Below are 13,855 nucleotides of genomic sequence, written 5' to 3' on the forward strand. Positions count from 1 at the left end.
ACAACTAGACTGCTTCTGAAGGAAAGGATGAGGAACTTGCAACTTTGAGCTTATGCACAAAATAAGCTCATATATTTGAGGCAAGGTTTTCAATACAAGCAGAACAAAGAAACTAAAGGATATATGTAAAATCACAGAATCTAAAAATTGGAAGGAAATTTCAAGGTAATAATCTGATTTTATCTTTTATGAAAACAAGGACAACTACTGTTAGAAGTGGGAGTAAACTTTTAGAAACAAAAAAAAAAAAAGTGAAATTGTGTTTTCCAAAAATACTTAACAAGTAAAACATATTTCACTCCCCTTTTTGAGAGAACTATATGAGTTCATGTTTTTTCTGTTTATTACTCATTTTTGTTTTACTCAGGGACTGGATCTGGCCCCAACCTAATTTTTCTAGTACAAATTTTTCCTCCTTTTTTCCCTTGCTGTGTTTATCCCATCCCCTCTGCACACACTATGCTGTATTCACTGTGTAGTTATCCAAATATATCATGTTCTTTCACATTTAATGACAATAATATATGTCACTTCATTCCTATCATGATATATTCCCCATGGTGGCATCACAGTAATCTAATTAAATACAATTTGAGTGTTATTTACTCTGAAAATCCTTCCAAAATTTACTCAGTGGAAAAGTACTATTTATAATATCCAAGATATGGAAGAAACCTAGGTGTCCATCGACAGATAAATGGATAGAGAGTTGTGGTGTGCATATATATATATATATATATATATATATATATATAGAAAGAGAGAGAGAGAGAGAGAAGAAACTGTTAGTCACAAAAAAAATAAAATTTTGCCATTTGTAGCAACGTGGATGGACCTAGAGCTTAGTGAAATGAGTCAGAAAACAAAAAATACTCTGTTGTCACTATTATGAAGAATCTAAAAAATAAAATAAATGAGTGTATGCTACAAAACAGTAAGATACAGATACAGAGAACAAACTAGAGGTCACCAGTGTCTGATCACCAAACATATGCGGGAGGAACAAGATGGGCTATAGGACTAAAAGACACAAACTACTATTTATAAAATAAGTGAGCAACAGGATATATTATGCAGAAGAGGGAAATATATCCATTGTTTTGTATAAATAAATTGAATATATTCTATTAACATACTGAATTACTATCTTGTATTCCTAAAACTAATAGAATACTATAAATCAACTATACTTTAATAAAACAGAAGGAAAAATAAAAATAAGGAGATAAAGATACACTAGCATAATTCAACCATGTATTAGAAGGATTTGCATATACATGTATTCTGAGAGATGGGAGTAATTAAGGGCAGTGGTTCTCAGAACCTATAACTTCTTCCTATTCTTAGAAATGTTATCACATGCATTTTGTTTTTGTTTTGTCCATTAAGCATATGGACAAATACTGAAAGTAAAATTGAACTTGTGATCATTTTCATCTTGTAAGAAGTAGAGTGTTAGTGTGTTATTTTCAGTTCAGTTCAGTCGCTCAGTCATGTCCAACTCTTTGCAACCCCATGGAATGCAGCATGCGAAGCTTCCCTGTCCATCACCAACTCCCAGAGTTTGCTCAAACTTATATCCATCGAGTTGGTGATGCCATCCAACCATCTCATCATCTGCCATCCCCTTCTCTTCCTGCCTACAATCTTTCCCAGCATCAGGGTGTTTTCCAAGGAGTCAGTTTTCGCATCAAGTGGCCAAAGTATCAGAGCTTCAGCTTCAGCATCAGTCCTTCAATGAATATTCAGGACTGATTTCCTTTAAAATTGACTGATTTGATCTCCTTGCAGTCCAAGGGACTCTCAAGAGTCTTCTCCAACACCACAGTTCAAAAGCATCAATTTGTCTGTGCTCAGCTTTCTTTATAGTCTAATTCATCCATATGTGACTACTGGAAAAACCATAGCTTTGGCTAGATGGACCTTTGTCGGCAGAGTAATGTCTCTGCTTTTTAACATGCTGTCTAGGTTTGTCATAGCTTTTCTTCCAAGGAGCAATTGTCTTTTAATACCATGTCTGCAGTGCTTTTGGAGCACCAAAAAATAAAGTCTCTCACTGTTTCCATTGCTTCCCCCCTCCCCCTCTATTTTTCCATGAAGTGATGGGACTAGATGCCATAATCGTCGTTTTTTGAATGTTGAATTTTAAGTCAGCTTTTCAACTCTCCTCTTTCACTTTCATCAAGAGGCTGTTTAGTTCCTCTTTGCTTTCTGCCATAAGGGTGGTGTCATCTGCATCTCTGAGGTTATTGATATTTCTCCCAGCAATCTTGATTCCAGCTTGTGCTTCATCCAGCCCAGCATTTCACATGATGTACTCTGCATGTAAGTTAAATAAGCACGGTGACAATATGCAGCCTTGACGTACTCCTTTCCTGATTTGGAACCAGTCTGTTGTTCCATGTCCGGTTCTAACTGTTGCTTCTTGACCTGCATATAGATTTCTTAGGAGGCAGGTGAGGTGGTCTGATATTCCCATCTCTTTAAGAATTTTCCACAGTTTGTTGTGACCTACAGAGTCAAAGGCTTTGGTGTAGTCAATAAAGCAGAAGTAGATATTTTTCTGGAACTCTCTTGCTTTTTCTACAATTCAACAGATGTTGGCAATTTGATCTCTGGTTCCTCTGTCTTTTCCAAATCCAGTTCGAACACCTGGAAGTTCTCGGTTCACATCCTATTGTTTAAAGTGTGTTATTCAGGAATCAAAATATCAAGATTGGCTTGGGGAAAAAATGACACTAAATAATTACTAGATGTCACCACCCAAAAACACCTCTCTAATGTCTCAATGTATCTGATAGATAATGTCAAATGTATCTGATAGATACATTTATCAGAATCCTCATAGGCAATAGCATCATTTTTTCTCCTTCAAATAGCACACATGAAAGAGCATCCTTTGACAATAAAGTGAAAGAAAGTGAAGTTGCTCAGTCATGTCTGACTCTTTGCAACACCATGGACTCTAGCTTACCAGACTCCTCCATCCATGGGATTTTCCAGGCAAGAATACTGGAGTGGGTTGCCATTTCCTTCTCCAGGAGATCTTCCCGACCCAGGGATTGAACCCGGGTCTCCTGCATTGTAGGCAGACGCTTTACCATCTGAGCCACCAGGGACTAATAAAAAAATCATTATCAATTGACTGCTGCTTTCAGATTTATTCAATATTTTCTCATTTGACTGTCATATCAGCCTCATAATTATATCTCATGATTGTCATGTCAGTAGTCAGTAAGCAGTACTCTGTCCATATTCCAAACTAAATAACCAAACCATAGATATGTCTAGTTAGGTTTTTCCAAGGTCACACAGCTAAGACATGGAGCAGTACAAATGCAATACTGAGTTCTTTAGTTCTAAAGCCCATGATTTTCCATAATACCACACTGCTATTCCTGTGGTAGCAATAATTAAGTTGACAAGTATTGATTTTGTAAACCAGAAGCATAATAGTTATTTCCACGGAAGTGTAGATTAAATCTCTGAATGAAGGTAGAATGAGTGAGCACTATTGGCTGAAATTAATAGTTGCTTTAAATCCAATCACTGTGTTAGTTGTTATTTATGTATACTCTCCTTCCACCTTGGCACATTAGAGTGCTAGTCATTCTTCTCTACAATTATCTCCACTTCATTCTTCTACTCTTCCCATGGCCATAGAACATTGTCCCAAGGCATTAATACAATAACCACAACCTATCTACCTGTTTTGATGAGGTTGTTACTCTTTGGACAGACTAGTTCAACCTTTAGTATGATTTTCTCACTTGCTCTAAGATTTACCCTCTAAAGCTTCTCTATCTTTCTGCAAGTGGTAATTTTCAGCTTGAGTTAAAGCCATCACTATAATTCCATTAGCTCTGTGACATCTTCATGATAAAGGGTAAATTAGATGTGCATATCAACCTCACATTTAAGCAACTGGTCCACAGGCAGAATATAAATGTTACAAAAGCTGCTGACTGTACACTTTATAATTACTCATATATTGTGGTTTATAGAATAAGATATCTTCATACATTTCAATATTTTATGTCAATTTAATGAGTCCGGGGTATTGTAAATTCTGTAATATAGGGTTCATGTCTTGCCTTTCTTCTCTAAATGTTAATAGTTTATTTATATTCTTGGATTTAAACAACCAGGCATCTGAAAAAAGCACAACAGAAATGAGCTGAAAGTTTCACTGAGGTACTCTGTAGTTTCTTTGAGTTAATAATATAAAGTCAGCACTCTATGACAAACAACATATCATTAAACTCTGATTTTTTTGTTCCTAATGACACATCTCCACCCCAGTTTTATTTAGGATTATTTTTATGAAGACCTTTTTTATTTGTACACAGACATTCCCACACATCTATCTAGATACAAAAGCATACCCAAATATGTAAAACACAACCACATATTTATAGAATATATGATTGCTATCATCAAATGTCACTATTCAGAAAAATGTTAATCATAAATTAGCTCAAAAATCCACTAGTTATTATGCTTATATAGTACATATTTATAATACTGAATGCTTAATAATTGGCTACACTGACATTAGTTAATTTTATATTCTAACTCCCTGAAATAAAATTTCTCATCATTAAGATCTGTGTAAGAGTTTGAGATATACTTATATATTTTTATATTATCTAACAACTTCAATTATAGATCAAGAAACAGACTTAGAAAACCACATGTCACATTTGAAATGAGTGTATTCCCCAATTCCAATGTTCTGATATACCTTGACCACTAAACATGCCTTAAATTTATGTGTTTTCACATGTACTTATCAATGTTATTTGCCACTGGGGACTAAGAAAGTACAAAAGGGGTTTTTAATCAGCATCTTTTTCACAGTTGTTTTCATCTCTTTGTTGCTTAGACTGTAGATGATCGGATTCAATTTGAAGGTTAAAACCACATAGAGTAGAGCCATAAATTTATCTATTTCCTGTGAATCTACAGCTGAGGGCTTCAGATACATGGAGAGAGCTGTCCCATAGAACAAATCCACTGTACTCAGGTGGGCTGCACATGTTGAAAAGGCTTTGCTTCAACCTTTCACTGAGCTGATTCTTAGGATGCTGGAGAGAATGGACATGCAAGAAATAAAAATGAGCATAATCAGCACAAGAAAGAAGTACACTGATCACCAACATAATTAACTGAACCTTGGAAGTGTCTACACATGCCAATTTTAAGACAGCCAGAATCTCACAAATGAAATGACATCTACTTCCACTCAAAGACAGCTGCAACACAGAAACCATTTCCACCAGGGCAGTGAAGGAGCCTGTCACCCAGTAGCCAGCTTCAATCTGTACATAAACCTTCTTGTTCATGATGATGAGGTATCTCAGAGGGTTGCGGATGGCCACACATCAGTCATATGCCAGCACGGACAAGAGCACACACTCAGTGGAGCCCATGGCCAAAGAAAAGTACATCTGGGCAGCACGCCCTGAGAATGAGATGGTGTTTTTCCCTGAAACAAAGTTTGCCAGGATTGGAGTCAGGACAGAAGTATACCAGATGTCCAGACATGACAGGTTGCTGAGGAAGTACATGTATGTGTGTAGGTGAGAATCCAGGACACTAAAAGAACTCAGAATACTATTACCCAGTAAGGTGATCAAGTACATCAGCAAGCACAGCACAAATATGGTGATTTCAACTTTGGGATAGTGAGTAAATCCCAGAAAGAAAAAAATTAGAAATGACTGTTGAGTTTGTCTTGCCCATTTTAACCCTCCTAGTCCATCAGTAGTAGTGAATAAAAGTATACGTGGCCTATATTTAAATTTTACATTCTAGCAACTTTCAAGGGGTTTTTGTTAGGAGAACTTTAAAAAGAGCATTGCCCTCCAATATTACTAGCAATATCACATTAATTATTCACTCATTCATGCCACACTTACTAAATACACTGAGAATCTAGAGCTGAGTTAACACAAGTCCTTCTTTCAGGCAGTTCATAATCAAATATAGGGCACAGTCAATACCATAATATGCATGCTCCAGGGCAATAGGCAAACAGAATAAGAACCCTATCTCTTTGATGGGAGCAGATGATCAATCAAAAGTAGCACTCAATTTAATCAGGTCAAGGACCAGGGGAGATGTTCCAAGTGAGGAGCAATTTTTTACAAAGTTATAATGAGACAGAGTTTGCATGCCCTTCATAAAGCTGAAAGTTATCTTATGAATAGACAGACACACTGACACAAGGAACATTAGGAGATAAGACTGAGAAGATTAGCTGGAGTCCAATGACTATGAGAGTGTGCATGCTAAGTTGCTTCAGTCATGTCCAACTATAATGTAACCCAATTTCTCTCAAGAAGGCAATTTGAATATGAAAATAATATTGAACCTCTTACTTTCTTAGAAACAAAATCACTTTCCAAGTTTTAGTATTTTATTATTCAAATAAAATTTCTTACACTATATCTTACAAGCAATCACATATTGAGATATATGTTTAAAAATCACTTTCTAAAGAGCAGGCTCAGATAAGCCTTCACATACATAGGCCTTGTGTTCTTTTTTATCTATGTCTCTATCCTCATCTCCCAATACTCTATTTCCATGCACACTTTCTGCTCTGAAATAGCAACAGACTTGTCATTCCTATACTCATCATGAATTTAACATTTCTATGTCTTTAATATATATTTTACCTCCTTGGAGTGTCTTTGTTTCCCATCTGCAATCTTGTCTTTCATAATATTACTCTTAATAACATTGCTCAATCATCAAAACCATGTGCAAAAATCTTAATTGCAGTTTCATTCTTTGTACATATGTTATTGAAGTATATCACAATGCACTATACTCAGATGTGCATGTCTCTATTCTTCCCACCTTGCACTGTGAGCTTCAAGAGCTTGTTCCCCACAGTCCAGCAAAATGATAACTTGCACTAAAGATTTTTAATAACACATCGCTTCCTTAAATATGTTAACTTCTGATACATGTAAAATGCATACAATTTTACCATATATCTCTAAGCCAAAATAAAAACCTGAAGATTTCTCAATTAGTTTACATCTGCTTTCTTACATGTGACATTAAAGAATGTAGTTGAATTAGCTTTTAAACCTTATTTGATGTAGAATCTGAAAGGAAAGAGGATGAAGACCACACTTACTAAAAGAAGAGGTTCTAGTCATCCTCTATAGAGAATTAGAACGGTATTCTCAGAGTGTGAAATTTGGGCTCTAAATCAAACCATGATTCTTACCGGTACATAAATTTAGGCAAATCATCACTTGAACTTTTTGAAACTTGCTTTCCTAATCTACACAAAGAAGTTAATTCCTATCTAGTACAGATATGAAAGATCTAGATTAACTTGCTTGAAATTCTCACTCCATAATCCCAATTTCATGGTCTCTCTAATATTTCAGAGAATCACAGTAATGTGTTTATGATTTCAAGGACACCCTGCTTTCCAGAACAGCAATTGCCTGAATGCTGCTCCTGTGCTGGCCCACAGTGAGTCAAACTTTTAAAATTTATCACATTTTTCACAACCTGTTAAAATTTCAACCCCCAGTCCATGTGTGAAAATAAAACTCTTTACTTATTATTTCCAGAAAGGCAAAAGTTAGGCATGCCTGGTCTCTAACATCCACTTTGGTCAGTGTACACATCACTTCCACTCAGGGTTTCTCTGTTGGGCTTTCCCCACCCAGCACTCAGTTTTCTTTTCTTTTCAGTGCTCTGGCTCTGGCCCTTCATGTCGCATCTCTCCTTTCTGTCTCACTTCACCACTCTTTCAGAAGCAAACCAATGAAGTCTTTTCCTTTTCTCATCCAGATTGAGTCCCACTCATTTCTTCATCCTTATCTTAGATCTTTGTCAGAGTCTTCAGTACTCCAAGACATTTTACATTTTATCTTTCTCTAAAATGATTTCTGATTCCAATGCTAAGATAATTAAATATTTCCCAACAAACTCCTCTCTTTCTTTCTAAATGTCAAAGCCAGAATAGACTTAGAAAACTTCTAATCCAACTTGCCCTTTTTAAAATTGAGAGATGTTTGGTTAGGATTTGTCTGAGGTAAATGTTTGGAATATATAGCCAAAAGTTTTATCCCTGTATTCAGGACTCATGTCTTCAACTCGTTTTCCGTACCAACTAGTTACTTCTTTTTAAAGTAAATATCTTTATTCTGGTTTACTGACCTAGTTGAGACCCATTAATAAATTTTGTAAATCTGAGATTACAGAAAGAGATGGCTAACATCCTTCTCCCATTTACCTCAACACATGGAACAAGCATCTTCCCTTCTGGCTGATGTGTGCTTCAATATTTAGAGTTAAAGTTGATCTTCAGCATAGACTTTCTTATTAATCTGGCACAGTGCTCAAAAGAAAAAGACCTTGTATGTGGACTGGATGGATAACAGGCCTCTATCTTTGTGAAGAACATAGGAACACACACTATACATGATTTCCCTATGGATTAAGCCTGTCTCTGGCCAGCAGTAACCACAGGACTAGGATCCTTCATCCATATCCTTTCTGCTAACAGGACCAGTTACTAGATAGGTGACTTTGAATAAATAACTTTTATATCTCAATATTCTCACCTACAGACGGGGATTTTTTTTTTCTTTGACACATAATCACCTACAGACGGGGATTTTTTTTTTTTCTTTGACACATAATTTATTGATTTCTTCAATCCCCTAAATTTTATCGTGCAAAGTTGATTAAGATGATTTGTGGCTGAACAATTTTCAGAGCAACTATTTCCAGGTGGCTGCCATCTATGGGGTCGCACAGAGTCGGACACGACTGAAGCGACTTATCAGTACCAGCAGCAGCAACACAGATAAAGAATAATATGAATTGTAAATATATTTTGGAATATTCAATTTTGAGCACATATTGCCCTGCTGAATGTTACCATGGAGATTTTAATAGTGTCATTATGGTGTTCTTTAGAGAGATAACGTTTAAATGCATAAACGCATCTGGCTTATGGTAAACACTATTTTGGTTTCCTTCAATTGTTCATTTTTTCAAATTCTTTCATGTTTCTGTCCCCAGTTTCACATACCTACAAAGGTATCACTAAATTTTTATCAATCAAACCTGTTCAGGTATATGTTCTCTTCTTACCCAACTATGTATAATTTTCATCATGCATGGTATAATATTGATGCATGTTATATCAAACTTTCCTCACTTGGTGGTGAAGAGTGTATACCACTGTAGCAAAAGCCAGCACCATTGAAAACAAGGAACTTACAGGTTGGTTTTTTTAAAGGCTATTTCAACTCATTCTGTTAAATGTTAAATGAGTGTGTGTCACAAATATTATGGTCTCATGGGTTTGATCTCTGGGTCTAAAGTTTTCACAGGAACGCATAACCAGCAATAACAAAAAATTAAAATTTCTCAAAACAATTCCAAAAATACTCATGCACACATAATAACTATGAAAGTCAAAATTATTTTGTTAGCCAAGGACTCATTGTTCCATTTCATCCTCACACAAATCAGAAAATGTATTCAAGAACAAGTAACAAAATTTTCAAAATAGAAAGACTACAGGGTAGGGAATGTCTGTTCATGATCAGCACTGTAAAAAATGTTTGCAAACCAAACCAAAGAAAACTGAATTGGTCCCATGAGGTAAACTGTTATAGAATCAGAACTCTGGTGACACCAGCTTAATTTATGTTCTAGATAAGACTGCAAATCTGCTGCCTGTTTCACAGCAACCTCACTGGACCAGTAAGAAATGACACCAGTAGACATGTACTCACTTACACCAAACCAAAGACCAGGAAACTATATTCTGATTAAATGATGGATTCTTGACCTAAATATACAGCTTTTTAGGATATTCAAATTACTTCAGATTTCAAATTACTGTTTTGGTTCTATTTTTCATTTTTCTCTTCAGTATATTGATGAAAATATCATCTTATAATTTTTAATCCCTATTCTTTATAGACAATTCATGATAAAAATATATTCTATCTCCAAAACACATGGCTTACTTTGACTCAGTTCAATATCCCCTTGGAAATATGTTTTTAGTATTTCTCAGTTATTACCTTAAATGGAAGGTCAACTTGCCTCCTAGGTTGCAACACATAGCAGATTGCTTTGCACTGGTCTTCTATTTGTAGCTTATTGCACAAAATTTTCCACAAGGTTGATAAATTTCTGAAGGTATTACCACTGAGGAGCCGTAATATCACAGGACTTCTCTGGAAAACATTAATAGCAAAGGTATTATTCCAAATTGTTTCAAAAGTTCCTATACATTAGAGCTAAATAAGATTGTTTACAAAGGGAGTATATTTTGATTCTTCCAGTACAAAAGTAAGAGGGAAGTTAATATTAGAGAATATGGAAAATTTTATCTGCCCTTCAAACCCAAGTAGAAACACTGCCCCATTGTGAAGATCCAGGAATTTCTCTAAAGAATCTTCTCCAGACTCATGAAGGCAATTTAAATATTTCTTGCTTCCAGGGATTCATGAAATTTTCTAAGCCATAAATTTAAATTGCTCAGGGGGAAAATGTTTAAAATTCTTGAAAACTTCAAGAATAATGCCCTAAAGGCTTAATTATATTAAATCCATTACTGTATTTCAAATAACCAATCCGAAGTACTGAGAATATGTCTTATCTCATTCTCAATCTTAAGATATACAGCTGGAATCCTTAATCCAAACATATTTTAATGTTTTTATCCACAACTTCGTTCATCCTACTGTCTTATTCACAATATTGCAGAAAGACCTCATTTAGCTACATTAACTCTTTGTTATTAAAAATAATAATAAAATGACAAATTTCTAAGCACTGTTGTAAGAATTTTATATATATTATTTAATTCTAATTTGTTAATCAATTAGTGAGTAAAGAGAAAAGGGTTTTATTGTACAAAATAATTATTTCATCTGGCTCTGAGACTCAGAATTTACATGTGCTATGTGAATATGAGTGGCATTTTGAAATTCACAACAAATTCAAAAGTTTGAAATCATGTAATTGAAACCTATAAGCCATCATGCTATTCAGTTTTCTATCGTAACTCCACAACCTAACTTCTAACTCAATCCCATTCCATTATATAAGCATCTCCAAAGAATTTACCCAAAGACATACACCCAAACTAACTGACATACAGTCACTATCTATCTAATTTACACAACTAGGAGGTAATGGTGAATACATATATATTCCAAGTGCCCTGAGCTGTTTTTTTTTTTTTTTTTAACTTTTGCAGGGAGAACTCACCTTTCCTTGAATTGTTTCACCCAAATAGTGAACACAGTTTGTTTACCACAAACCACTAACATAGGTGAAACAAATTTTGACTAAAAGTCTGAAGATAATGGGAGGAAACAGCAATTGAACAGGGAAGTAGTTAAAATTGGGTATCCAACATCACTGTTTCTAAAGTTTATTGACCTGACTACAAGGAATTGGTTTCTGAATGTCATATTAGGTCCTGGTCTGTCACCATATGATTAAGCTTCTCTCCAAGAACAGAGCTCTTCAACTATTTCTTCCTTTCTTCACCCCAAGTCACAAGGGGTCCTCAAAATCCTATGTCCAACATTACTTAAGTGAAGCACCCAAATAAGTAACATCAGAACAATGTTTCAAGCAAATGAAATTATTCTTTTACATTTTTTGACAGATAAATTTTAGTTTCTATTTTTACTCTATCTTATAACAGATATTTATTAAAAATACAAATCATTCTTCCCTGCTTCAGATTTTGTGTATCACAGTCCCAGGAAATGGAATACAGCAACCTGTATTTTTAATAAGTTACCAATGTTGCTCAGCTGCTTTATGCTCTAGAAGAGAAATCCCATGAGCTGATCTCACTGATATTACCAATACTCCAGATAGTGCTCACATAGTTTTTACCTCTTACTTTATGTAACATAGGACAACTCGTTTAACTTATGTGCAGTTTCTTTTTCTGGATCATTTCAAGAAAGAAAAAGAAAATGCAAAGAATCATCTGGACAACTGAAATTGAATTCATTCTGAAAGACCTTTCTGAGTACCAAGGAACTGACAAAAATTCATTTTTGTCATGTCTTTAGTGATGTGCCTGATAAACCCTGAAAACAGTACCTTAATCATCTTCACCCTCTAAGAATCCTTCCTCCACATGCCATGAACACCATGGACTTCTTTTTTGGTAACCTTTCCTTCCTGGATATCTGGCACACATCCTCTCCTGTCCCCCTTCCTATTATTAAAAAAAACCTATCTCATTCATAACTTTAAAAATGCCTATCTCTATATGTAATGCAGTCCATAGAGTGTGTGTTCCTACCAGTGATGGCATGAGATTTCTACATGGCCATAAACAAATTTCTGAGATAATTCATCATTGTAAATAAGACACTAGTTTAGATGGTAGATATCTGGGGATTAAACTTTCTCAATGGATTGGCACAAAATGTACTCACATTATGAGTGTTCTTTTGTGGAAAAAATATAATTAATAATTTTTTGTGAAATAGTGCCTTTAATAAAGCTGTCTGCATAAATATTTTTAATGAGTATAATAATGTTGGGCAATGTAATATTTTCATTTACTCCATTACAGCTCATTTGTTGCCTATATTTTCATCATCTATGCTATACTGAGAAGTGGTGATTGTGTTTTATGAAACAATCCTCTTCATGGACATGAAGCTGAAGTCCTAAGAATGATTTTGAACAAACTGATTACCCTGTTCTATGGAGTAGTCACCCCCATAATCACTCCTATCATCTATAGCCTGAGAACAAGGAGGCCCTATGAGAAAAATAGTGAGTAAACCCTGGTTATGGAGAAAATGATAAGAAACTGACATATTTGAGTTTATGAACAAAACAAGCTTATGTATTTTGAGGCAAGAGTTCTAATATAAGCGGAACAAAAGAATGTCATATGTAGAATCACAGAATTTCAGAGTTAGAAATGTCATGATCACATCTAATTATATCATGTTCTGAAAACATCTGTCGTGAAGTCGTGAAGTCGCAGTTGTGTCCGACTCTTCGTGACCCCATGGACTGTAGCCCACCAGGCTCCTCCATCCATGGAATTTTCTAGGCAAGAGTACTGGAATGGGTTGCCATTTCTTTCTCCAGGGGATCTTCCCAACCCAGGGATCAAACCTGGGTCTCCCGCATTGCAGGCAGACACTTTACCGTCTGAGCCACCAGGGCCAAAACTGCAGTCAGCCGCTGGTGCCATGGCATGAATGAGTGAATAATTAATGTGATATTGCTAGTAATATTGGAGGGCAATGCTCTTTTTAAAGTTCTCCTAACAAAAACCCCTTGAAAGTTGCTAGAACGTAAAATTTTAATATAGGCCACGTATACTTTTATTCACTACTACTGATGGACTAGGAGGGTTAAAATGGGCAAGACAAACTCAACAGTCATTTCTAATTTTTTTCTTTCTGGGATTTACTCACTATCCCAAAGTTGAAATCACCATCTTTGTGCTGTGCTTGCTAATGTACTTGATCACCTTACTGGGTAATAGTATCTGTAATCTCATAAAATTGTATGACTAATCAAAACAGTATGGTACTAGAACAAAACAGAAATATAGATCAACAAAACAAGATAGAAAGCCCAGAGATTAACCCATGCACCTATGGGTACCTTATCTTTGACAAACGAGGCAAGAATATACAATGGAGGAAAGATAACCTCTTCAATAAGTGGCGCTAGGAAAACAGAACAACTATGTATAAAAGAATGAAAATAGAACACTTCCTAATACCATACATATGAAAAACCTCAAAAGGGATTAAAGACCTAATGTAAGGCCAGAAACTATAAAACTCTTAGA

The 13,855-nt window shown here is 35.3% G+C and overlaps 1 pseudogene; it reads right to left on the reverse strand.

Moving 5' to 3' along the window:
- Positions 1-3,052: 3,052 nt before the first annotated feature.
- Positions 3,053-13,855, reverse strand: LOC123332935 (annotated as a pseudogene).

Source organism: Bubalus bubalis, chromosome 3 (assembly GCF_019923935.1).
Source record: "Bubalus bubalis isolate 160015118507 breed Murrah chromosome 3, NDDB_SH_1, whole genome shotgun sequence".
Lineage (NCBI taxonomy): Eukaryota > Metazoa > Chordata > Mammalia > Artiodactyla > Bovidae > Bubalus > Bubalus bubalis.